Below are 26,562 nucleotides of genomic sequence, written 5' to 3'. Positions count from 1 at the left end.
TTATATTGGTTCTTTAGCAAATGACAATATATAGTAAGAGAAAGTAGCAGTCAAAATCTTCTCTTTTTTGGTTTGACCTTTTCACCATGATCAAAATATGCTTATTGTTCCGGGACGGATGGAGTACCATATAGAATATATAAATTAGTGGATCAAGATTCAAGAAGAACCATTCAGCTCAAGATCTAACATTTCATGTATTATGAGGCTTCAGACTAATTGACCATGCTTCGTACAAGAAGATTAATTGTTGCAACTGAGCTCATAAAATGATGAATGAAGATCTGGTTGTTGCAATCGTTACATATTCTATTGCTACCCCATCAGGGCAAGCTTGGAAGTGTAACTTCATCAAAGCAGAGAAAGCTGACCCGTCCATTATCAACATGACAATATTTCAGAGGACTGCCCCTAAAATTGTTTTCCACTCCTTCTAATTCAACCCCTGAGGGTGGTTTACCCCTGCACTAGATTGGAAAAATAATGCATCAATGTCTTTCTCATGGGATCATATGTCGAAGTTATTATAGAAACATGTATCAACAGAGCATATGAGATCATCCCTAATTCCTATGATGCTGGTTTTATCCGTAAGTTGTGGCCCTCGACTTACATGACAAGATTTTTTGCAGTTTATCTCTTAGCACTAAATCTTAGACCTCGGCTCTGTTTCATCTATTTCTTTCTTTGGGAAAAAAGTTGGTGAAAAATAGAAAGAAAATGTGATAAGTTGCAATTGACAAACACAGAGAATATGTAGGCAAGAAATGATGATTGATTATATAATTTGTCAGCAACTTGGCAAGACAGAGAAGGGCGGGCCTGGTGCAAGCGGTAGAGTCTTACCGCCTGTGACCGGAAGATCCTGGGTTCGAGTCGCGGTCTCCTCACATTGCACAGGCGAGGGTAAGGCTTGCCATGATCACCCTTCCCCAGACCCTGCATAGAGCGGGAGCTCTCTGCACTGGGTACTCCCTTTTAACTTGGCAAGACAGAGTCCAATTAACTGAGTTATCAATTAGTTCATATAGCTGACAAATGGGTGATCATTGCAAATAGATACATAAGCACAAGAAACCCATTTATAGAGCTGCATGCTAGAGCCACCCTTGGCCTCCATGAAACTTGGGCCATGTGTACCAATGTGTACTAGGGAGAGCCACCCTTGGCCTCCATGAAACTTGGGCCATGTGTACCAGGAGGCACTCACAAGTTTGGATGTTCCACCACCACAACAACAACAACAACATAGTCTTTCAGTCCCAAGCAAGGTGGGGTAGGCTAGAGTTGAAACCCACCAAGAGCCCCAAGTCACGGTTCAAGCACTTTAATAGCTGCTTTCTAAGTACTCCTATTCAAACATAGATCTTTAGGTATATCTCAAGCTTTCAAATATCTTTTTATTGCCCCCCCATATCAATTTCGGTCTTCCTCTACCTCTCCTCATATTATTAGCTTGGCTTAGGACTCCACAATGCACTGGTATCTCTGGAGGTCTCCTTTAGACATGGCCAAACCACCTCAACCGATGTTGGGCAAGCTTTTCTTCAATTGGTGCTACCTCTAGGCAATCACGTATATCATCGTTCCGAACTCGGTCCATTCTTATGTGACCGTAAATCCATCGCAACATACACATTTATGCAACACTCAATTGTTGAACATGTCGAATCTTTGTAGGCTAATATTCTGCTCCATACGACATAGCCAGTCTAATCATCATTCTATAGAACGTGCCTTTTAGCTTTTGTGGTACCCTCTTGTCACAGAGAATGCCAGAAGCTTGTCGCCACTTGATCCACCATGCTTTGATTCTATGGCTAACGTCCACATCAATATCTCTATCCATCTATAGCATCAATCCTAGATACCGAAAGGTATCCTTCTTAGGCACTACTTAACCTTCCAAACTCACATCTCCCTCCTCCTGTACAACTCCGCCAAAGTCGCATCTCATATATTCAGTTTTAGTTCTGCTCAATCTAAAACCTTTAGACTCAAGGGTCTGCCGACATAACTCTACTTTCCTATTTACTCCCGCCTGGCTTTCGTCCACTAACACTACATCATCAGTGAACAACATATACAAAGGGATATCCCCTTGTATATGTTCCTGGTAACCTCATTCATTACCAAGGCAAAGAGATACGGGCTTAAGGCTGGTCCTTGATGAAGTCCTATTTTAATCGGAAAGTAATCTGTGTTACCATAGTTTATTGGAACACTAGTCACAATATTGTTGTACATGTCCTTGATGAGGATCACGTACTTTGATGGGACTTTATGTTTGTCCAAAGACCACTACATAACATTTCTTGGTATCTTGTCATAAGCCTTCTCTAAATCAATGAAAACCAAGTGGATGTCCTTCTTCTGCTCTCTAAACCGCTCCATAATCTATCTTATTAAGAAGATTGCTTCTATGATTGACCTTCCGGGCATAAAACCAAATTAGTTTGTTGATATCTGCGTCATTCCTCCCAGGCGCTGCTCAATGACTCTCTCTCATAACTTCATAGTGTGGCTCATCAACTTAATTCCCCAATAATTAGTACAACTTTGGATATCTCCCTTGTTCTTGTAGATTGGTACCAATATGCTTCTTCACCACTCCTCAGGCATCTTGTTCGATCAAAAGATATTGTTGAACATCTTGGTTAGCCATACTATAGCTATATCCCTGAGACATCTCCACACCTTGATTGGGATACTATTAGGGCCCATCGTTTTGCCCCTTTCGTCCTTTTCAAGGCTTCTCTAACCTTTGACTCTTGAATCCTCCACACAAAGCGTCTGTTAGTGTCATCAAACGAGTCATCTAGCTGAATGGTGGTGTTCTCATTCTCTCCATTGAACAATTTATCAAAATACTCTTGCCATCTATGTATGATCTCATCCTCCTTCACCAAGAGCTGCTCCCTCTCATCGTTTATGCACTTGACTTGGTTGAAGTCCCTTGTCTTCCTATCATGAGCCCTAGCCATCCTATAAATGTCCTTCTCTCCTTCCTTCATACTCAAACATCGATAAAGGTCCTCCTAGTCCCGCCCCTTTGCCTCACTCACCGTTCATTTTGCGGTCTTCTTTGCCACCTTGTACTTCTCAATGTAGTTTGCTCACCTATCATGATACAAGCGCTTATAGCACTCCTTCTTTTCCTTAATAGCCTTTTGCATATCTTCGTTCCACCACCAAGTGCCTTTCGAGTCGCATCCGCTCCCTTTGGTCACTCCAAGCACCTCTGAAGCAATCTTCTGAATGCATGTTGCCATCTTCCCCCACATGTTGTTTGCATCGCCTTCATCATTCGGATGTTCCAATGAAGAAGATATTATCCACCGCCCCCCGACCCATGATGAAGTCTAATTTTAATTGGGAAGTAATCTGTGTTACCATCGTTTGTTCGAATACTAGTCACAACATTGTTGTACATGTCCTTGATAAGGGTCACATACTTTGATGGGACTTTATGTTTGTCCAAAAACCACCACGCCTTCATCATTCCAAGGGCCATCTTCTCCCACATGTTGTTTGCATCGCCTTCATCATTTGGATGTTCCAATGAAGAAGATATTATCCACCACCCCCCGACCCTTGATGAAGTCCAATTTTAATCGGGAAGTAATCTGTGTTACCATCGTTTGTTCGAATACTAGTCACAACATTGTTGTACATGTCCTTAATAAGGGTCACATACTTTGATGGGACTTTATGTTTGTCCAAAAACCACCACATAATATTTCTTGGTATCTTGTCATAAGCCTTCTCCAAGTCAATGAAAACCAAGTGGATGTCCTTTTTCTGCTCTCTAAACCGCTCCATAACCTGTCTTATTAAGAAGATTGCTTCTATGGTTGACCTTCCGGGCATAAAACCAAATTAGTTTGTTGATATCTGCATTGTTCCTCGCAGGCGCTACTCGATGACTCTCTCCCATAACTTCATAGTGTGGCTCATCAACTTAATTTTTTGATAATTAGTATAACTTTGGATATCTCTCTTGTTCTTGTAGATTGGTACCAATATGCTTCTTCTCCACTCCTCAGACATCTTGTTCGATCGAAAGATATTGTTGACCATCTTGGTTAGCCATACTATAGCTATATCCCCGAGACATCTCCACACCTTAATTGGGATACCATCAGGGCTCATTGCTTTGCCCTCTTTCATCCTTTTCAAGGCTTCTCTGACCTTCAATTCTTGAATCCTCCGCACAAAGTGCCTGTTAGTGTCATCAAACGAGTCGTCCAACTGAACGGTGATGTTCTCGTTCTCACCATTGAACAATTTATCAAAATACTCTTGCCATCTATGTCTAAACTCATCCTCCTTCACCAAGAGCTGCTCCCTCTCACCCTTTATGCACTTGACTTGGTTGAAGTCCCTTATCTTCCTATCACAAGCCCTAGCCATCCTATAAATGTCCTTCTCTCCTTCCTTCGTACTCAAACGTTGGTAAAGGTCCTCATAGGCCCACCCCTTTGCCTCACTCACCGCTCGTTTTGCAGTCTTCTTTGCCACCTTGTACTTCTCAATGTTGTTTGCACACCTATCATGATACAAGCACTTATATGTGGTAGAACCTCCTAAATTATAGGGCCCACATGCACTTGTCACTGTCCAATGACCTCTGACAACTATGCATATGTTCCTGGTAACTTAAGAAGACTGTCAGGTGTCCTCGGAGAACCCTGAATCATCCATGATTTCCGAGCAGGATCCCATTACAGAGTCATTGTAGTATTACAACATTTATTTAAATATATACATCAGAGTAAAATAGCGAAAGTCTTATAATAACTTAGTTTACAAACCAGTTGTTTCAAACCTTACAAACTAAGTTTGATAAATATTACAAACCATAGTAGTGACATAATACAAAACACACAATATAAGTACCCTGCCCAAGGGTCACACATTCACTTATCAGCATCGATTTGAACAACAGTCATGCAGCACGGTCCAAAATAGACTTGCTCATGAGGCTCACCTGCAACAAGGGTTAACAAACCCTGAGTACAAAAGTACTCAACAAGACTTAACCGAATTAAAAACTGATAAGACTTAGGAATGCAGGCTTAGGGATTCAAGGTAAGGCTTTAGCAATAAACAAGGTTCTTTTGCATAAAAGCTCTCTAACAAGATTCTTTCTTTCAACATTTAAACCTTTCTCAAAATCGTATATGAATCTGCCACGATCCGTAATGAGATCATGAACTTCATATCAAACTCTTTCTCGATTCTAGCTCAAGTTTCATTTGTTAACTACGATGATGAACAATGAGTTGAGTCTCCATAACTGAGGAGCAACGATGATTCAAACCGATTATAACCTAGCTAGGGATTCCCAACCACACGACATATGCAGGTCTCGAACCTACATATACCAACCTACCCTCAGATCCTCTAAAATAAGAACGGGCCCACGCCACCTGAGAATACAGTACTCCACTAATCCAGCCTATTGCCACATGGGTATATGCTATTCTCGCCATCTCTCCACTCCCAGTGCGCGAGTAGCCATTCTCGTACTAGAATAGCTAAGTTAAGGCTTACCGGAGTATGTGATCAGTACTACAAAGTCTCACCACATGCAATTCAACAACAGACGTGTCTTAATCAACATAGGTGGAAAGAACCCGCTCACAAGACCTCCATGTCTTGTGGCTCTCATACACCGAGTCCACCCGGTCTAGGTTTATTACTCCACATACTCATATCTCATGATAACATAAGTAACAAATCATATCAAAATCCCATGTAATTCTCACAGGTGACAGGTAATCACCCGATGTTTATTTGTCTAAGCATGACTAAGCATAACTAAGCAATTCTCGAATTAAAACAGGTAACCAGGTTGATACGGAAAAACAAGGTTGGTAATGCACCAATTAGGTTTTCACTCAACTCCTAATCACTTAATGCAGTATATAAAAGCAAAAGCGATATAAATTTATAAAACACAAGGTAGGTTTAAATGCATCTGGGGCTTGCCTTGATTGACGGAAAAGTCAGGTTCCGGAGACGTTCCACAATTATCAAACCCGACCTCAACAGACGGATTAACTTCCTCCTCAACTTGATTGACTACCATGTTCTCGCTTTCGTTCACTACACGTAGTAACAATGCCATGTTTAATATGATGCGAGATATAAAACATGATGCTTGACGATGGATGCAAAATTAACAACTTGAATACAACTTTCCTTCGCGATACAGTTATAAGCCAACAACTACTTAAACCTTTTTTGTAAATTCAAACACTTACTTTAAGTACCAAGGATCACTTTATACTAATGACCCAAGATCATCACTCAATCAAAAATTCAAACAAAAACCTAAATCATTAAGGTTTACTATTTGCTTTTATGAATTAATTATTTAATTCAAAATTATGAAACAAATTAACTTTCTCCAAATGAGCTCAAAATTTTTGTGAAGGCTTATCACATGATAACTAAGTGGCAAAACAATTTTCATAATTTTTGGATAATTATATAATCCTAGAAAAATCATGGAAACTCATTTATTAATTAAATAGAGCAATTTTTATCACATTCAAAATGTACCGAAAATCAACATTTAATATTTTTCCTAAATAGCTTACATAACAGAGAGATCACACAAAACTTTTCATAATTTTTGGAGCTCTATTTAATTCTACACAAAATAACAAAAACTTACACTATTCATCCATTTCTGTAAAATAGAAAATCCATTTTCAAATCAAACCGACACTGACAGCGGGGTCCCACCAGTCAGTACCGTCTCCCGCGCTCAACAGCAACGACCACGGTTTGACCGCTGGTAACTCGACTCCGGTGAGGTCTCCGGCCACGGCGAAGGTACCAGCACATTCCCCACATCACAACGCATCGATTTAATGTACTAGCTAAACTAATTACAGCGGGGTTCGAGCTTGACGCCGGCCATGGCGACCACGACGGCGTGGCTATGCTACGCCGGTGAAACAAGGCCAGTAGCAGTTAAACAAAGTGCTTGGGAAGATTCAGGAGCTCACCCCAAACACGCCCGAGCAGAATCAGGACCGGAGGAGCAGCGGGGAAGCGAGTCGACGATCACCGCAGACACAGCGGCGCAAGCAACGTCGACGGCGGTGTTTCGGTGACTGCAGTGGACAAAATGGTCACCCAACAAAGCACAAAGCATCATGGCAACATGGCGAAGCTAAAGGTATGCTAAGCAAGGGCAGGGACAGACCGTAGAGTGCTAGCCACTGTGATGCGCACTCGACGGCGGTGCTGCCGGCCGCGAGGAAGAAAGGCGCGCACAGCGGTTTCCCGATGGAGTCAAGCTTCAATGGTAGGTCGGCTGGGTGCACAAGGAGCAAACGAAGCTATGATGGGCTTTGTAGTGACTGGTAGGCACTACGGCGACGGTGCGAGCTCAACGGAGTTGAGCGGCGACGTCAAGAAAAGCAGAGGAAGGCAAACAGAGAAAAACGGCGACGATGAAGACCTTATAACGCGGCCAGGAAGCAAGAAGAAGCCACGCTGTGGCCTTCTCCATGCCAGCACAAAGCCGAACATGGCCACGAGTGCACCTGGAAGCCAGAGGAAGCTCGCCGTCAGTGAGGTGTGGCCCGAAGACACTGTTCACAGAAATTACCGAATTGCCACTCGTCTATTTTCCCAAATTACTCCCAAATTTGTATGGTAACTCAAAAATCTCCAAAAATAAAAGTTGTTCCAAATTCAAAGTTCTACAACTTTGCTTTAATAACCATACTCTAATTCAGTCTACATTTTGAAATGCTAGTTTAAAATCAAAAGGGGACACTTTAAGTACATTTTGCCTTTTCAAATTACTTCAATTTTTATATAACAACTTTGAAAACTCCAAAAATCAACTTTGTACACCTTGACAAGCTCTTCATTTTTGCTTTTAAGCTCAACCCCAAAATGTGCTTAGATTTTGAATTAGGTTTTTAGGGTAGAATTTAAATACTAAAAATTAGGGTTTTCGGAAATTCAATTCAATACAAAGATTTTGAACTTGATTCAAACCATACAAGTCAACACATATATCATAAAGGTAAACTTGTTTTAGTGTATGCATAATAGAATTTTCACTAACCCAAAATGCTGTGCAATGCATATGATGACATGGCAAGTTTTAGTATTTAAACACCTGAGGTGTTACAATCTTTCCCCCTAAAAGAAATCTCATCTCGAGATTTAAGTCCAAGGGTAAGTAATGGAAAAGGAAATGTGTCAAGCAACAACATTCCAAACTCAACCATAAAACAGCTCAGGTCCATTTACAAAACATGGTTCGTAATAACAGAGCACAACTAACATTATTCTATATCGATGCAAGAAACTCTAGAAATTGTTCTAGCAAGTAATCTTTGGATTCCCAAGTAGCTTCTTCTTTGGAATATTGATTCCATTGTATCTTGTAGAACTTGATTGTCCTCCTTCGAGTGACACGGTCTTTCTGATCCAGAACTTCGGATAGGATATTCGGAATAGGTCAAATCAGGTTCAAGTTCCACTCCTTCAACCTCAACGTTCTGCTCAGGCACTCGAAGACACTTCTTTAATTGAGAAACATGGAACACATCATGTACAGCTGAGAGATGTTATGGTAACTTTAAGCGATATGCTACCTTTCCATACCTCTCTAAAATTTGAAATGGTCCAATATAACGAGGTGCCAACTTGCCTTTAACACCAAAATGGGTAACTCCCTTCATTGGTGATACCTTCAGATATACAAAATCTTCCTTGTTAAATACCAATGGTCTATGTCGTTTATCTGCATAACTCTTTTGTCAGGATTGAGCTATCTTCAAATTACTTTGTATCTACCTAACCTTCTCTTCTAGTTTCTTTCACAAAGGTCAACTCCAAAGAACCACCTTTCCCTAGGTTCAGACCAATTTAGTGAGGTTCTACGTCTACGACCATAGAGTGCTTCAAATGGAGCCATTCTAATGCTCTCTTGATAATTATTGTTGTATGAGAACTCAGCCAAAGGCAAACATTCATCCCACTTATTGGAATAGTTAAGGACACAACACCTTAACATATCTTCAAGTACTTGATTCACTCTGTCAGTCTGTCCATCAGTCTGTGGATGATAAGCGGTACTATACATAAGTTTGGTACCCAACGAAGCATGTAATTGTTTCCAAAAGTTTGAGACAAACTATGTACCCCTATCTGACACTATGGTCTTTGGTACTCCATGTAAGCTCACGATTCATGCTAAATACATCTTGGCATATTAGATAGTAGGATATATACTCTTGACTGGAAGAAAATGTGCTGACTTAGTTAGTCAATCTACAATAACCCATATTGAGTCAAAACCTTTTGATGTCTTGGGTAGACCTATGATAAAGTCCATACTGATATCCTCCCACTTCCAAGCTGGAATAGGCAACGACTATAATTCTCCAGCGGACCTCAAATGTATAGCTTTTATCTTTTGACAAGTATCACACTTGGCTATATATCGAGCAATCTCTATCTTCATTTTGGTCCACCAAAATCTCTATTTCAAGTCATGGTACATTTTATTACTTCTCGGATAATAGATAACTTGGTTGTATGTGCCTCTTCAAGAATTGACTGTTGCAACTCAGAAACCTTTGGTACCATAAGGCGATCCTTGAACCATAACACATCTACATCATCTATCCTAAATCATGTCCGCTTTTCCATTCCTGACTCTTTCTTTGATATAGGCTATACCCTTGTTTTCTTTTTGAGCGGCGATAATTTGGTCTCGAATAGTTGATTCAACAATTATATTGGTCAAACTACGTTGTTGAATTACCTCTATATTCAATTTTTCCATCTCTTGACATAAAGTTAGATCCATTGTTTTTATTGCTAGACAATTGCAATGACTCTTACGACTGAGTGCATCTGCAACCACATTTGCCTTAACAGGATGGTAATGCACCTCCAAGTCATAATCTTTAATCAATTCTAACCATCTTCTTTGCTGCATATTCAATTCTGATTGAGTAAAGATATATTTTAAACTTTTGTGATCTGTATAAATATGGCATGTATTACCAAGCAGGTAATGTCGCTAAATCTTCAAAGCATGGACAACTGCTGCTAACTCCATATCATGAGTTAGATAATGTTCTTCATGTCGCTTAAGTTGTCTAGAAGCATAGGCAATGACTCAGCCTTCTTGCATCAATACACATTCAATACCAATACAAGAAGCATCACAATAAACGTCAAACGACTTCTCGATATCTGGTTGTGCTAATACTGGTGCAGTGGTTAATAATCTTTTCAAAGTCTAGAAAGCTTCTTCACAACCAGATGACCAGACAAACTTGGCTTGGTTCTTCAACAACCCCATGATGGACTTGGATATTCTAGAGAAATCTAGAATAAAACAACGGTAATAACCTGCCATTCCCAGAAAACTCCGAACCTGATGAACAGTGGTTGGTGGTTTTCAATCTAGTACATCCTTAACTTTGCTTGGATCCATAGCAACTCCTTTAGCTGATAAGACATGTCCTAAAAATTGTACTTCCTTTAGCCAAAAGTCACACTTACTGAACTTGGCATATAACTGATGTTCTCGTAAGCGTGTTAGAACAATTCTGAGATGTTCCACATGTTCTTTCTTGTTCTTGGAATATACTAAGATGTCATCAATAAAAACCACTACAAACTTGTCTAGCTCAGGCATGAATACAAAATTCATCAGATACATGAAATGAGCTAGGGCATTCGTCAAACCAAAAGACATTACCAGGTATTCATATAATCCATATCTTGTGGTAAATGCTGTTTTGGGAATATCTTCAAGCTTAATTTTGATTTGGTGGTAACCTGACCTCAAATCAATCTTGGAAAAAACTTTAGCTCCAGCCAGTTGATCAAAAAGTAAATCTATCCGAGGTAAGGGATGCTTATTCTTAATGGTCACTTCATTCAATGGACGATAGTTGACACACAATCTCAGGGTCTCATCTTTTTTCTTCACAAAAATTACAGGACATCCCTAAGGTGATGAACTAGGTTGGATAAACCCTTTATCAATCAACTCTTGCAACTGAGTCTTCAATTCAGCTAATTCCTTAGGGAGGCATCCTATAAGCTCTTCGAGAGATTGGAGCTATTCTAGGTTTTAGATCTATGTTAAACTGAACATCCCTATTAGGTGGCAGACCGGGTAAATCTTCAGGAAAAACATTAGGGAATTCACAAACTACTGAGATATCTCTAATCTCCTTGATGAAAATTGCACAAACTTTTTCCACTAATCTCCTTAAGGTTGGAAGTTGGATAAGAAGCTGAGAATTACTATCTGGCAAACTCAACCTTATTGTCCTATTCAAAGCATCTATAACAGCCTTATGCTGATACATCCAATTCATTCTCAAGATCACATCTATATCCTCATCCTTGAGAATAATCATGGTAGTGGGAAAAATATGCCCACCCAAGTTTATGGGTACCTGGTACACCATTTTCTTAGTACACAGACGTCCCCTGGGTGACTGTATAAAGAAATTTTCCTTAGTTGCCCCAATTGGAATTTCATGCTTTATGACAAAGGTTCTATTGATGAATGTATGAGATGCACCAGAATAAAAAAGCATAACTGTAGGATGATCAACGATAGGAAACATACCTAGCATCGCGGGCTCCCCTTCTGGAATCTCCCTGGCTTGAATATAGAAAACACGCCCCGTCTTCTTTTCATCTTTGCCCTTCTGAGCATTTTGGTTGTTGTTCTTGTTTTGAGCTTGACCCTGTTGTTGATTTCTAGGGGCCTTCTGAAAATTTGGATTATATTGCTTAGGATACGGACATTCCCTAGAGAAATGACCTGACTTCCCACAATTGAAATAGGGATAATTGTGGCCTTGGGGTGTTGGAGCACGAACACCAGGAACATTTGACTGTTGAGAGTTCTGGTTAGTTGTAGCAGGACTGACATTTTGTCGTTGACCGGCTTGAAACTACGGCGGACGATAAGGAGGACGATAGTGATTCACTGATGATAGATTATCTTCTACCTCTTTTGATTCCCACCAAAAGATCTAGATGGCACACTCTTTTTCTTTTTAATCTCCTTATGCTGCTGATATTTCTCTTCTGATGCAATAGCAATATTAACCGCCTCATGATATGTGACATTGGTGTAGGTAGTCATCATTGTCTGAAGTTTAGTATTTAGACCCTGCATGAACCACTTCTTCTTCTTGACATCTGTGTTAACATGTTTAGGTGCGTATTGTGAAAGGTGATTGAACTTGTCCATATACTACATGACTATTTGATCACCTTGCTTCAAAGCAAGAAACTCATCAAGCTTCATGGCCATAACTCCCTCCAGAATATAATGGGCACGAAAAGCAGTACGGAACTCGGCCCGAGTTAACTGAATACCTGCAGGTTGCATAGCCACAAGGTTCACCCACCAAGCACCTGCTGCACCTCTAAGCTATTGAGCAGCAAAAACAGGCTTCTAAAACTCAGTGCATGGAATGAGGTCAAACTTCTGCTCCATGGTACGAAGCCAATCATCAGCTTCAAGTGATTCATCAGTCTTGGTAAATACTGGTGGTCGTGTATCAGGTGAAATCAACATACGTAGCTTCTTGCCTGTGATGATTATGACCACGGTTCCCTTGCATCATATTCTGATTACTTTGAGCTAACTCCTGAAGCAATTGAGCATTATCGACGGTCACATTGATTAGCGCTGCAATAGCGTTAGCCAAATTTGGCGGAACTAGGTGGCAGATCAAAAATACCATCCTCATCTTGTGAAGTACCAAGAATAGTCAAACCCCAAGTATGACGCATCTATTCATGACAAACCAAACTTTATTCACAAGCCTTTATTGAACTATTAAAAGAGCTGACTACAAACACATTACACTAGTTTCACTTATTTAAACACAAGTTCGAACTTAAGCTAGACTACCCAACTAAACTAGAACTCAATATATTACAACTCTACTCTTCTCCTTGATCACCTCAAACCTCATGATCGGTATCCATTCTGGAAACATCTCCGCCTTCATTATCACTTTCTTCGATCATCACTAATTCTTCTGGATCTTCTTCCTCTTCAAGTTCATCATCATCTGCAATGATGACACCTAGGTCCATTGCATTTGCTTGAGGTTCATGATTTGGATCCAAAAGATTGTTCAGCCTATGGACTTCTTCATGCAGATTGGTAGAATATTCTTCTAAGTCTTCTACATAGAACTCTAACTCATGAGCTTGGGGTTTAGCTACATCTTCTCTATGCCAAGCCTCATTTCTTCCTTCCACCATATGAACTAACATATGCTCACAGTTCTTATGAGCGGTGGTAAGACACCTCAATTGATCCTGTAATTTGCCCACCTGGATGGCATCCAAGGCTCTATCTCTAGTAGCCTGTGCTAACTCTGCTGAAAGTCTCTGTATCTCAACCTAGGGATCAGGCCTAAAGCTGCTACTGCTAGCACCATCACTCCTAGGGGCAAGCTAGTGACGAGGAACTCCTTTGGGTCCAATGGGATTACGGGGTGTTACCTTGGTACGAGCCATACTGTAGGAAACAAGATTTCAAAATAGTAAGACAACCTGATAACAGTCTCAAGAGCAGCCAGGATGGATTACACAACTCAACCCAGACTCACTACCCAACCTAGACTCAGAGGGAAAGTAAGTAACAATTGGATTAATCATGATGCATGAATCGTTCTTATGAACAAAAACATCGAAGCTCATAAACAATAGTTGTTATTATATAGGGCATAATAAGATTTCTACTCCACCACACAAAGCATTTTTAATCAAATAAGAATTGGCGAGAATGAAATAAGATAAGTCAGAAGCAATTTGGACCAAATTAACAGGTTAACCTTATTTGTCCCAAATCATTTTGAAGTTTTTGTAAAACAATACAACAAAGACTTTGTAATGATCGCTCTAATACCATTCTGTGGTAGAACCTCCTAAATTATAGGGCCCACATACACCTGTCACTGTCCAATGACCTCTGATGACTATGCATATATTCTCGGTAACTTAAGAAGACTGTCAGGTGTCCTCGGAGAATCCCGAATCATCCACAATTTCTGAGCAGGATCCCATTATAGAGTCATTGCAGTATTACAACATTTATTCAAATATATACATCAGAGTAAAATAGCGAAAGTCTTACAATAACTTAGTTTACAAACCAGTTGTTTCAAACCTTACAAACTAAGTTTGATAAATATTACAAACCATAGTAGTGGAGTGGCATTAGTAACATAATACAAAACACACAATATAAGTACCCTGCCCAAGGGTCACACATTCACTTATCAGCATCGATTTGAACAACAGTCATGCAGCACAGTCTAAAATAGACCTGCTCATGAGGCTCACCTATAACAAGGGTTAACGAACCTTGAGTACAAAAGTACTCAACAAGACTTAACCGAATTAAAAACTGATAAGACTCAGGAATGCAGGCTCAGGGATTCAAGGTAAGGCTTTAGCAATAAACAAGGTTCTTTTACATAAAAGCTCTCTAACAAGATTCTTTCTTTCAACATTTAAACCTTTCTCAAAATCGTATATGAATCTACCATGATCCGTAATGAGATCATAAACTTCATATCAAACTCTTTCTCGATTCCAGCTCAAGTTTTATTTGTTAACTACGATGATGAACAGTGAGTTGAGTCTCCATAACCGAGGAGCAACGACGATTCAAACCAATTATAACCCTAGCTGGGGATTCCCAACCACACGACATATGCAGGTCCCTGACCTACATATACCAACCTGCTCTTAGATCCTCTAAAACAAGAACGGGCCCGTGCCACTCGAGAATATAGTACTCCACCAATCCAGCCCATTGCCATGTGGGTACACGCTATTCTCGCCATCTCTCCACTCCCAGTGCGCGAGTAGCCATTTTTATACTAGAATAGCCAAGTTAAGGCTTACCGGAGTATGTGATTAGTACTACAAAGTCTCACCTCATATAATTCAGCAATGGACGTGTCTTAATCAACACAGGTGGAAAGAACCCGCTCACAAGACCTCTATGTCTTGTGGCTCCCATACATCGAGTCCGCCCGGTCTAGGTTTATTACTCCACATACTCATATCTCATGATAACATAAGTAACCAATCATATCAAAATCCCATGTAATTCTCACAGGTGACAGGTAATCACCCAGTGTTTATTTGTCTAAGCATGACTAAGCATAACTAAGCAATTCTCGAATTAAAACGGGTAACAAGGTTGATACAGAAAAATAAGGTTGGTAATGCACCAATTAGGTTTTCACTCAACTCCTAATCACTTAATACAATATATAAAAGCAAAAGCGATATAAATTTGTAAAAACACAAGGTAGGTTTAAATGCATCCGGGGCTTGCCTTGATTGACGGAAAAGTCAGGTTCCGGAGACGTTCCACAATTATCAAACCCGACCTCAACAGACGGATTAACTTCCTCCTCAACTTGATTGACTACCATGTTCTCGCTTTCGTTCACTACACATAGTAACAATGCCATGTTTAATACGATGTGAGATATAAAACATGATGCTTGACGATGGATACAAAATTAACAACTTGAATACAACTTTCCTTCGCGGTACAGTTATAAGCCAACAACTACTTAAACCTTTTTGTAAATTCAAACACTTACTTTAAGTACCAAGGATCACTTTATACTAATGACCCAAGATCATCACTCAATCAAAAATTCAAACAAAAACCTAAATCATTAAGGTTTACTATTTGCTTTTATGAATTAATTATTTAATTCAAAATTATGAAACAAATCAACTTTCTCCAAATAAGCTCAAAATTTTTGTGAAGGCTTATCACATGATAACTAAGTGGCAAAACAATTTTCATAATTTTTGGATAATTATATAAGCCTAGAAAAATCATGGAAACTCATTTATTAATTAAATAGAGCAATTTTTATCACATTCAAAATGTACCGAAAATCAACATTTAATATTTTTACTAAATAGTTTACATCACAGAGAGGTCACACAAAAATTTTCATAATTTTTGGAGCTCTATTTAATTCTACACAAAAATAACAAAAACTTACACTATTCATCCATTTCTGTAAAATAGAAAATCCATTTTCAAATCAAACCGACACTGACAGCGGGGTCCCACCTGTCAGCACCGTCTCCCGCGCTCAACAGCGATGACCACGGTTTGATCGCCGATAACTCGACGCCAGTGATGTCTCCGGCCACGACGAAGGTACCAACACATTCCCCACATCACAACGCATCGATTTAATGTACTAGCTAAACTAATTACAGCGGGGTTCGAGCTTGACGCCGGCCATGATGACCATGACAGCGTGGCTATGCTACGCCAGTGAAACAAGGCCAGTAGTAGTTAAACAAAGTGCTTGGGAAGATTTAGGAGCTCACCCCAAACACGCCCGAGCAGAAATCAGGACCGAAGGAGCAGCGAGGAAGCGAGTCGACGATCACCATAGACACGGCGGCGCAAGCAACGTCGACGACGGTGTTCCAGTGACTGCAGTGGACAAAATGGTCACCCAACAAAGCACAAAGCATCACGGCAACATGGCAAAGCTGAAGGTATGCTAGGCAAGGGCAGGGACAGACCGTAGAGCACTGGCCACGGTGATGCGCACTCGACGGCGGTGCTGCCGGCCGCGAGGAAGAAAGGCGCGCACAGCGGTTTCCCTGACGGAGTCAAGCTTCAATGGTAGGTCGGCTAGGTGCACAAGGAGCAAGCGGAGCTATGATGGGCTTTGCAGCGACTAGTAGGCACTACGGCGACGGTGCGAGCTCGACGGAGTTGAGCGGCGACGTCGGGAAAAGCAGAGGAAGGCAAACGGAGAAAAACGGCGACGGTGAAGACCTTATAACACGGCCAGGAAGCAAGAAGAAGCCATGCCGCGGCCTTCTCCATGCTAGTGTGAAGCCGAACGTGGCCACGAGCGTGCCTGGAAGCCAGAGGAAGCTCGCCGTCGGTGAGGTGTCGCCCAAAGACACTGTTCACAGAAATTACCGAATTGCCACTCGTCTATTTTCCCAAATTACTCCCAAATTTGTATGGTAACTCAAAAATCTCCAAAAATAAAAGTTGTTCCAAATTCAAAGTTCTACAACTTTACTTTAATAACCATACTCTAATTCGGTCTACATTTTGAAATGCAAGTTTAAAATCAAAAGGGGACACTTTAAGTACATTTCGCCTTTTCAAATTACTTCAATTTTTATATAACAACTTTGAAAACTCCAAAAATCTACTTTGTACACCTTGACAAGCTCTTCATTTTTGCTTTTAAGCTCAACCCCAAAATGTGCTTAGATTTTGAATTAGGTTTTTAGGGTAGAATTTAAATACTGAAAATTAGGGTTTTCGGAAATTCAATTCAATACAAAGATTTTGAACTTGATTCAAACCATACAAGTCAACACATATAACATAAAAGTAAACTTGTTTTAGTGTATGCATAATAGAATTTTCACTAACCCAAAATGCTGTGCAATGTATATGATGACATGGCAAGTTTTAGTATTTAAATACCCGAGGTGTTACATTATAGCACTCCTTTTTTTCCTTAATAGCCGGTTGCACATCTTCATTCCACCACCAAATGTCTTTCGAGTCACATCCGCTCCTTTTGGTCACTCCAAGCACCTCTGAAGCAACCTTTCGAACACATGTTGCCATCTTCTCCCACATGCTGTTTGCATCGCCTTCATCATTCCAAGGGCCATCTTCTCCCACATGCTGTTTGCATTGCCTTCATCATTCGGATCTTCCAATGAAGAAGATATTATCCATACACACCCCTGACCAAAAACTTATGTATTCATATTTACAAATAGATAATTCCATCAATTAAAGAAAAAATTGAAATGTGAATGTGCCCTGTTACCTAAATACTGAAAGATCCACATAAGATGAATTATAGAAAAATTAAACTACATTGAATCTATGACCATAAAATTAATTGAGTCAATAAAGGAGTACTATTACCTTAATAGACATAAGAGGAAAGTAGGGGACCCTAGGGGATGACTTTTTGAACTTGCTATTGGGCAGATAAACTTCAAAAGATGGATATATCCCATCAATCTGCATTTCCTTCAGCAATTTGGTTATGTCATTGAAGGCTCCGTCAACTCTATTTAAGGTCTGGTCAGTGTCACAAGTACCACTATGCTTCGTTGTCCAAGGAACGCCAAATCTTCCAACAATATATCCAAGCGATTTCAAATGCTTATAAGCCTAGAAGGCATCCTAGGAGTACCCATAATTTCCTCCAACAAGCTTTTCATAGATGCCTTCAATCCCTATGGTTTCATCCTTGTCACTGAGAAGAATCAATGCACCTCTTTCAGCCAAGAACCCGCAATGGTTTCATCAGACAATAAGCCTTCACTAGCAAACTTGAGTACTCCGAAAACTAAAGTCAATGGCAAGCAATTCATGCATAATATGTTAGTAGTAAATGGCTTTAGAGATTCATGTAGTGCAACATTTATGCTGGTCTGCTGGATGCACAGCACACCGTGGCTACAAGTCTAGTACAATCAAACGCTGCACAGATACGGCATTTCATCGAACAGTTGGCGTACCCGATCTCCTCAACGTTGTAGTATAGCTTGCCAGCCCGAGTGACACCGGTGGTCAGCCACAGCTTGCCCCTGCTCTCCACCACCTCTGCAGCATCGATTTCCTCCACCCACCTCTCGCGCGATGCCACATTCCTGTGCCCAGATCCGTAGAACCCAGTGAAGTCACAATCCTAGGACGAGGATGAGCCAACAGAGACAGAAAAGGCAGAGCATCTGCAAGTAAAACGAAGCACGTACCTGAACTAGAGCCTTGAGAAGGCGGACGGCGCAGCGTCGAGGAAGGGGTTGAGGTGCTGCTCCTCGCCATCGTCGTTTCCAACGGCGGGGGCTGAAGCTCGGCTCCTCGCAATCATTTTGAAAGTTTTCCCTACTTTGTTGAACTCTAGAGTAACGACGCGGCTCGGGTCGGCCCGGGCTGGTAATAATAAACGAGCACTTTGGGCCCGCGGCCCGTCACTGGGTAAACGAGCAGTAAAGTTGGCTCTTCAGAGAATTAGAGACTCGAGCCAAATCATTTAGGCCCAGAACGCCGGTTTAATTGCAGCAAAAGATGCTCAGCAAAACCTATTACTATTCTAAAAAAAGAGCAAAACCTATTACTCTTTAACAGAACTAAAGGTGCTCTGAAAACTGTACACTAGTGCAAGAACTAAGACGATGGCAAGGTGAGAGTTTTGGCACCTCTGCTATTTTAGATCCTATTATTTGGATGCCTTTTACGGATTCGATTACAAGAGGACATTTCTTTTTCAAGAGTGGTGGTTTAGCGAGCACACGGTATATATTGGTACAAGGAGCTCTCAGTCGTCATGAGGGTGATGCTTATTGCATCGTTTGAGCCCATTCGTTCTAAAACTCGTTCCAAAGAGAAGTAAAGTTGGTGGTCTAAGGAAGGTATCAGAAGTCCGTTCATCCGTGTTGCATTAGATACCCATGTTTTTGTTGTTACTACTACATTTTTTTGTACTCCGTATCTGTTATCATTTGTGGCCAATCTTGATAATGGCCTCGGTTGGGGAAATGTTGCTCATTTTGAAGAATTGTGCTGATGCAAAGATGGATGTTGAACCACATTTGAGACTGGAATGAACACCCGTACGAATCAAATTGCAAATTGAACAAAGGAGACAAGATAAATCATAGACTGCCACAAACAATACCCTTCTAATGCAACAACCTGGAAGGGGCGGCTGCTTCAAAGATGGACCCAGCTGGCCTGGGCTGGGAGGTGGAGGTGGCAGCTTGTTCGTCGGACCTAGGCCATGTTCATTTGGACTTGTTTGACTTATAAGCTGTATTTTTTCAGTTAATGAACAATATTTTTCTCTCACACTAAATCAGCCAACTATACTTTCAACCATAGTTTCTCAGCCAAACAGCCCAAACGAACATTGCGCTAGCCGCGCGCGGCACGCTCGCTCGGTCGCCTGCCGCTGCCGCCTGTAAGCCTGGCCGCATTGCCCATGCCGTTTCGTCGACCCCTGCTGCACAGCCTTTGCCGCTGTGCACGCTGCACCCCAGTTGCTCCAGCACGAAGAGAAGGCTACTGTTGTTCTGTTAGCACTCAGAAACGGTCGGCCACCGGCTCTTTCTCTGCCACATGTCGCCAATCGCGTGTGCTTGCCCCTGGAATGTGCCGTAGTATACCCCCTCAGTCAATAAAAAACAAGTTAAACTTTTCTGTTTTTAACCGAGTTTATAGAAGAAAAAAACTCAACCTATTCTGCTTAAGACACAAGGAAATCTTCTCGTTTTAGTCGAGAAATTTTTCCAAACCTATGTTCAATGGCACCATTGCCCATATAAGAACATGGCCAATTTTTAGATCTATACTTTGGAGTGGGACAGACGGACAGATTGTTTTTAACCATAGGACTTGAGGATTGCTACTAGCGCCATGTAACCAGCCCGTCTGGAGACCTGCTCCGCCGTTTACAAATATCAACATTTATATCTCTAATTAGGTTTACTATACCATATTTGGTATAAAAATATTGGTATTTTTATATAAATTTAGATAAATTTAAAATTGTTTGACTCTTCAGAACATGATAATTGTATTCTTTTTAGAACGGGAGGGGTAGAATAGTATAAATAAGAAAAGAAGAACAGTAAAATGGGAACATGCAATCCTGATCAATGAATTGATGAGTATATATATAAATATTACCTTGAATATCCTTGAAGGAATTTTAGTGATTCAACCTTGATTTTAGGAGTCGATGGTCTTAAAATCAACTTCCTAGTAGCACATATAGCGCATAAGAAATTCAAAGATTATGAGAACTTTGCGCTATGCAAGTCATGACCAAAAGATTTGCTTTCTCTCATCATCCACATGATAGGGTGTCCAAGTCGATCATGCCAAGTTTGGAATGTATCATTATTATGGAGAATTGTATCAGATTAATGTATGTATAGTACAATTTAAAATTTTAAATTCAAGGGATGAAATTTTCTCACAAACATGTTTGCCATATCCAGTAAGTTTAATAAAGAGAGGAAAATCCTCTTTATTATCTACATGTGTCTCCATATGAAGGCCATTCTTACGGATATCTCTATAACTTAATAGAATACAGATCAAATCAGGGTACAATAATGAATCCTCTATCATTATTTGTGTATCCATAGTGAGAACGACAGTGGCTCTGCCAGAATCAACTATCAAAGCATTGTGCCAAGTGGTGGTCAGAATATTTTCTTCTCTTCTCTTAAGAGTCTGGAAATATTCCATCTCCATAAGTATGAGAATTTATGGTGTAATATCGACTAGGTACAATTTCTCCTCCATTGGATTGACATGAAACAATAGCTTGTCAATCCTGATCTCCTACCTCCCTCCTTTGCGATTTTGTTCGTTGTCTTCTCCACAAACCGCTCCTTGGGCTCTTCCCCACGGTAGAACGTTGATGACGTGTAGTACTCCCTCCATCCTTATTTAAGTGTCACTATAGGATTCGTGCCGATCAAAACTTTTTAAAGTTTGACTAAGTTTATAGAAAATATTAGCAATATTTATATCTTCAATTAAATTTATTATAAAAAACAAAATTCAATGATCTATCTAATAATACTAATTATGTACTATAAATATTAATAGTTTTTTATATATATTTAGTTAAAATTAAATATGTTTGACTTCTCGGAGAAGTGAGAACAACATATAATATGGGACAGAGGGAGTAGTATATACTCCCTCCGTCCCAAATTATTTGTCGTTTTGGATTTTCGTGCCATAAGTTTAACTAGATTTATAAAAAAATACGTGCAATATTTGTATCTCTAAATAAATTTATTTTAAAAATAGATTCAATGATCTATCTAATGATATTAATTATCTATAAAAAATATTAATATTTTTAATATAAAATTAATTAAAGTTTTTTTTAAAAAAACGAGAACAACAATTATTTTGGGACGGAGGGAGCAAGCACTAGAGGGAGTAGGCAGTAGAAATGTCCGTCCCAGTTGATTTTTTCTACCCACGTTCTTACCGGGAAATTCCTGGGACAGGTAGAAGAAAACACTACCCTCTACGCTGGCGCATGAACAGCATAGTCGCCCTACCCCTACTCGCCCACAGGTCAGGATGAGGATGGGTTGCCAAGGCAAAGACAAACCGGCAAACCCCAAAACGACTTCTGGTCTCGCAGCACAAACAACCTGATAGAAGACCCTTGACGAGTGATGGATCGGTGACCCGATCTGACGGACGTGATGCGGACGGGGCGGCAACCCTTTCCTACAGGCTCTGAGGTGATTGGCCATCCGCTCGCGTATCTGCTACGACCACTCGACCAGCAACGACAACAAACAAGCAAACTGTTCAGTTTGATCATATCAGCCATATTTATCGGTTATGAGATTCGGTGTTTTTCTCTCGTAATAAAGGCAGCGTGTGTCGTTCGTCCATGCCGCTGCAAACTGACGACGCAGATGGCCTGACCCTGACCCTTACCCGGTGCAGCGCAACGGCAACGGCACTTGGCGGCGACTACTTGCTGCGTTTCATTGGACAACGGCGGCTAGCTCGGCAGACTAGTCGACGACTGGACGGACCTGCGTGGTAGGAGCAGGAGAGGATAGGGAGGGAGCTATCGTAGGGCGTTAGGCAGGGTAGACTACACAGACACAGGGGCCTTGTTTAGATGCCACTAAAATTCCAAGTTTTTTCACTCTCTCTTCATCATATCAATTTTTAGCCGTTTGCATGGAGTATTAAATGTAGGTAAAAAAAATAACTAATTACACAGTTTAGTTGGAAATCACGAGATGAATCTTTTGAGCCTAGTTGGTCCACGATTGGACAATATTTGTCAAATAAGACGAAAATGGTACTATTCATCGGATTGAAATTTTTTCAGCATCTAAACGAGGCCAGGGTGTGGTGGTGGTGTGCTCAATTTCTCAATGCATGCACTTGCGAGATGGACTACTCCTACCACTGAACTGATGATCAGGTAAGGTTCGCCGCCGTCACTCCGTTCAAGAAAACAGGCAGTTGGCGTTGCATCGCACGCAACTCCCGGCCCATGACCATCCGTTCTAGGATGTCCAGTGGATTAGCAGAACAACAACTCCGTTCAGACCAAAACAGAAGATGTGTACTACTCCTACTATACGCCGTGCAGAACACATCGGTTGCGAACTTGCAGCGAAAGAACCCTACTGTAATCTTTTTTTTCCCCCATTTATATGTGAGCTAGGAGTACGCAAGCAATTGATAAATATAGAAAGCATTGCTTGTGGATAGGGTCTGACATTAACTCTAAAAAAAACCTCCCAAAGCAGCCTGGAAGCTTGTTTGTAACACAAAAGAAAATGGTGGTTTAGGAGTTCATGATCTTTATACTCAGAATGAGAGTTTGCTTGTTTAAACATCTGCATAAATTTTTCAATAAGTGTGATATCCCATGGGTTCATCTAGTTTGGATTTCTTATTATACTGGTGCAAACTTTACAATTCAAAATAGAAGAAGGGGATCCTTCTGGTGGAAAGATGTCCTTAAACTGCTCAACTCCTTCAAAGACATGGCTTCTGTAACAGTTGGTGATTGATCCACTTGTCTTTTTCTGGTCAGATACCTGGCATGGTGATTCTTTTAGTGCTCAATGGCCTCACCTTTTCTCTTATACTAAAGAAGAACACATCCTAGTAAAGGATTTCATGGCTACAGAAGATAAGTCTGACTTCTTTCACATCCCCCCTCTCAGTGGAAAGCTCATGCTGAATTTCAGCTTTTACTTTCTGAACCAGAAGACTTCCATTTGAACTAGCTCAGAGATAAATGGTCTTATATATGTGGTTCCCCTAATTTTGCATCAAGTAAAGCTTATAAACAGTTGCTGGGCTCTATTCCAGTCCCACCCATATATAATTGGCTGTGGAACTCAAGCTATCTACCAAAGAGAAAGGTGTTTTTTGGCTAGCCATCAAAGATCATTTGAGTACCTGTGGACTTCTGAAAAAGGAGAAATATGGAACTTGAAAGTTACAATTGTGTGCTTTGCCATCTAGATACAGAGGAATCCTTAAATCATCTATTTCTGGAGTGTCCTTTTGCTCTGTCTCGCTGGAATATGCTGGGTTTGGCCCATTTGATTCAAGATAATGTAATTGATTCAGTCTTCTTATTTAGAACCCAAATTCACAAACCATTCTTCATGGAAATTATTATTAGCAATGTTTTGTGCTATCTGGACTGCTCGGAATGATGCAATCTTCAGAAACCAGCAACATTCTTTGCAATCATGCAAGCAAGTCTTCAGACAGGAATTAGCTCAAGTTAAACTTCGAGCTAAAGAAGATTTAAGTTTACAGATTTAATTACTGGAGAGACAATTTTATGTAATCCTACTTATTTTCTTTGTTACTTTCTTTGTTTCTTGAGCTTTTGTACCAGACATTCTCTGTACTTAAATTTTAATAAGATCCCAGTAGGGCGACCCCTCCTGTTACACTCAAAAAAAAAAGATGCCTGTTGGCTGTTTCTGAGAGACAGAGAGAGCGAGCCGTGGGGAGGGAGGGGGATATCAAACACAAACAGCAGTCCGGTCGTCCTCTCTGAAGTCTGAAGCTTGAACAGCTAGCGGCCAGGCCGTGCGTCGCCGTCCTGCTCCTGCAGGCTGCAGCTGCAGGCCGGAGGAGCCCCCACCCGCAGCAACCGAATCGTTCTGCACAAGTGCAGATGCCACCGCACTGCTCCTCTCTCTCTCTTTGACCGGAGAGTATTCTCAAGTCACAAAACAACAAGCCCAGACGGCCAGCGGAAATGCGGAACACCGCACTGCTCCACAGGGCACAGACGCACAGTGGCAGTGGTGTGGTGGCCACCGGCAGCAACGGCGAGGAGCAACCCCCATGAGGAGACAAAGCTGCGGCCTTTGCCACTGCCGCCGGCTTGTCCGTTTCCCCGGAATAGAAGTCTCAATCAAACCCCTGTTCAAACCCTCCCTCCTCCGGTCCTCTGCCACCTGCCATGCCAACACGGTCAGGGTGGCCCCCCCCCCCCCCCCCCCTCTGCCTCTCTTCCTGCAAGCGAGACGGAGAGCTTCGCGGCCCCGCGAGACCGCCACCTACTGGGGGTACTCTCTCCAACACAGTACTGTACAGTACTCCTCAATCATATCACACACACCCGTCTCCGCTTTGTCTTCTTCCCCACCCTTCCTCCCGCCTCCGTCCTCCCCTACAAATTGCCTCGCCTATCATCCATCCTTGTCGCCAGCCCACTCCCTGCACAGTTGCACTTGCCACAGTATCGACCAACAACTGGTTGTACGACCTTGGCTCGCAACAGCGAGAGGAGACAGGAGAGGAGAGGGATGGTACGTTCCGCTGCTGCCATGGAGGCGGGTCAGGTGCCGGACGGGAGGGCGCTTATGGCTGTCGTCACCACCGGCGGCAGCGGCGCGGGAGGTCGGGCGGGAGCCGGAGGGCCTGCCGTGCCCGCGCTGCGAGTCCGTCAACACCAAGTTCTGCTACTACAACAACTACAACCTGTCCCAGCCGCGCTACTTCTGCAAGACGTGCCGCCGCTACTGGACGCGCGGGGGCGCGCTCCGCAACGTCCCCGTCGGCGGCGGCACGCGCAAGGCCACGGCCGCCGGCCGCCGCAAGCGCGCCGCCCCAGCTCCCACGTCCGTGCCGGTGCCCGCGACCGCGTCGCCGCCTCCGCCTCCGCCGCTCCACGGCGGCTCGCTGCTGCGCCCGTACGGCGGCGGCGGCCTGTCGTTCGCCGCGCCGGCCCTGGCGTCGCCGCTCGCCGCCGTGGACCCGGACCGCCGGCTGCTCGACCTCGGCGGCAGCTTCACCTCGCTGATCGCGCCCGGGGTGGCGGACGTCGGCGTCCACTTCTCCGCCGGGTTCCTGCTGGGCGGGCTCGCGCCGGCGGCCCTGCCTCGCGCGCCATGCCTCTGTCGCTGCTCTGCCGCCGACCCAGCAGCAGCAGCAGCCAACGGTGTCCCAGGCGTTGCCGGAGGGCGTGTTCTGGAGCATGGGGTGGCCGGACCTGTCCATCTAAAGAGCTCCATCGCCCTCCGCCGGCGCGCGCGCAGTGGATCGTCCGCCATCGGTGGCCGGCGAATGACTGCTGCTGCATCATCGCTAATCTAGCCTTTTTATCTTCTAGCTGCTCCATTAACAGTAGAGTGTAGTGTTGCAATCCAGGTGATCTTTTTGGGAGTCAAGTCGTTTAGGGATCAGGAAAGAAAGTTGTAGTTCAGTCAGGAAGGAACTGTGAGAGAGTGATCTGCTCGCTCAGGATGTTATGAATCTCTGCATGCATGATGCTCGGTTGCCTGCATGAGCATGACCAATCGGTGGAACTGGCATCTTACCATGAGCATGCAGATTGTTTTTTTGGATCGAAAATGATGAGCGAGCTTATTGGTGCAGTGCTGTGTTTCCTGTGATTTTCCTTTCGTGTGCTCTTCTCCGGTATCGTT

At 42.2% G+C, this 26,562-nt stretch overlaps 2 pseudogenes; one reads left to right on the top strand and one right to left on the bottom strand.

The window, feature by feature from the left end:
* Positions 1-323: 323 nt before the first annotated feature.
* LOC136460155 (uncharacterized) lies at positions 324-20,077 on the bottom strand (annotated as a pseudogene).
* A 5,283-nt stretch (positions 20,078-25,360) lies between these two features.
* Positions 25,361-26,270, top strand: LOC136457530 (dof zinc finger protein DOF1.7-like; annotated as a pseudogene).
* Positions 26,271-26,562: the final 292 nt, after the last annotated feature.

Source organism: Miscanthus floridulus, chromosome 6 (assembly GCF_019320115.1).
Source record: "Miscanthus floridulus cultivar M001 chromosome 6, ASM1932011v1, whole genome shotgun sequence".
In the NCBI taxonomy this organism is placed as follows: domain Eukaryota; kingdom Viridiplantae; phylum Streptophyta; class Magnoliopsida; order Poales; family Poaceae; genus Miscanthus; species Miscanthus floridulus.
The sequence above is the reverse complement of the archived record's forward strand: the minus strand, read 5'-3'. Positions and strand labels throughout refer to the sequence as shown.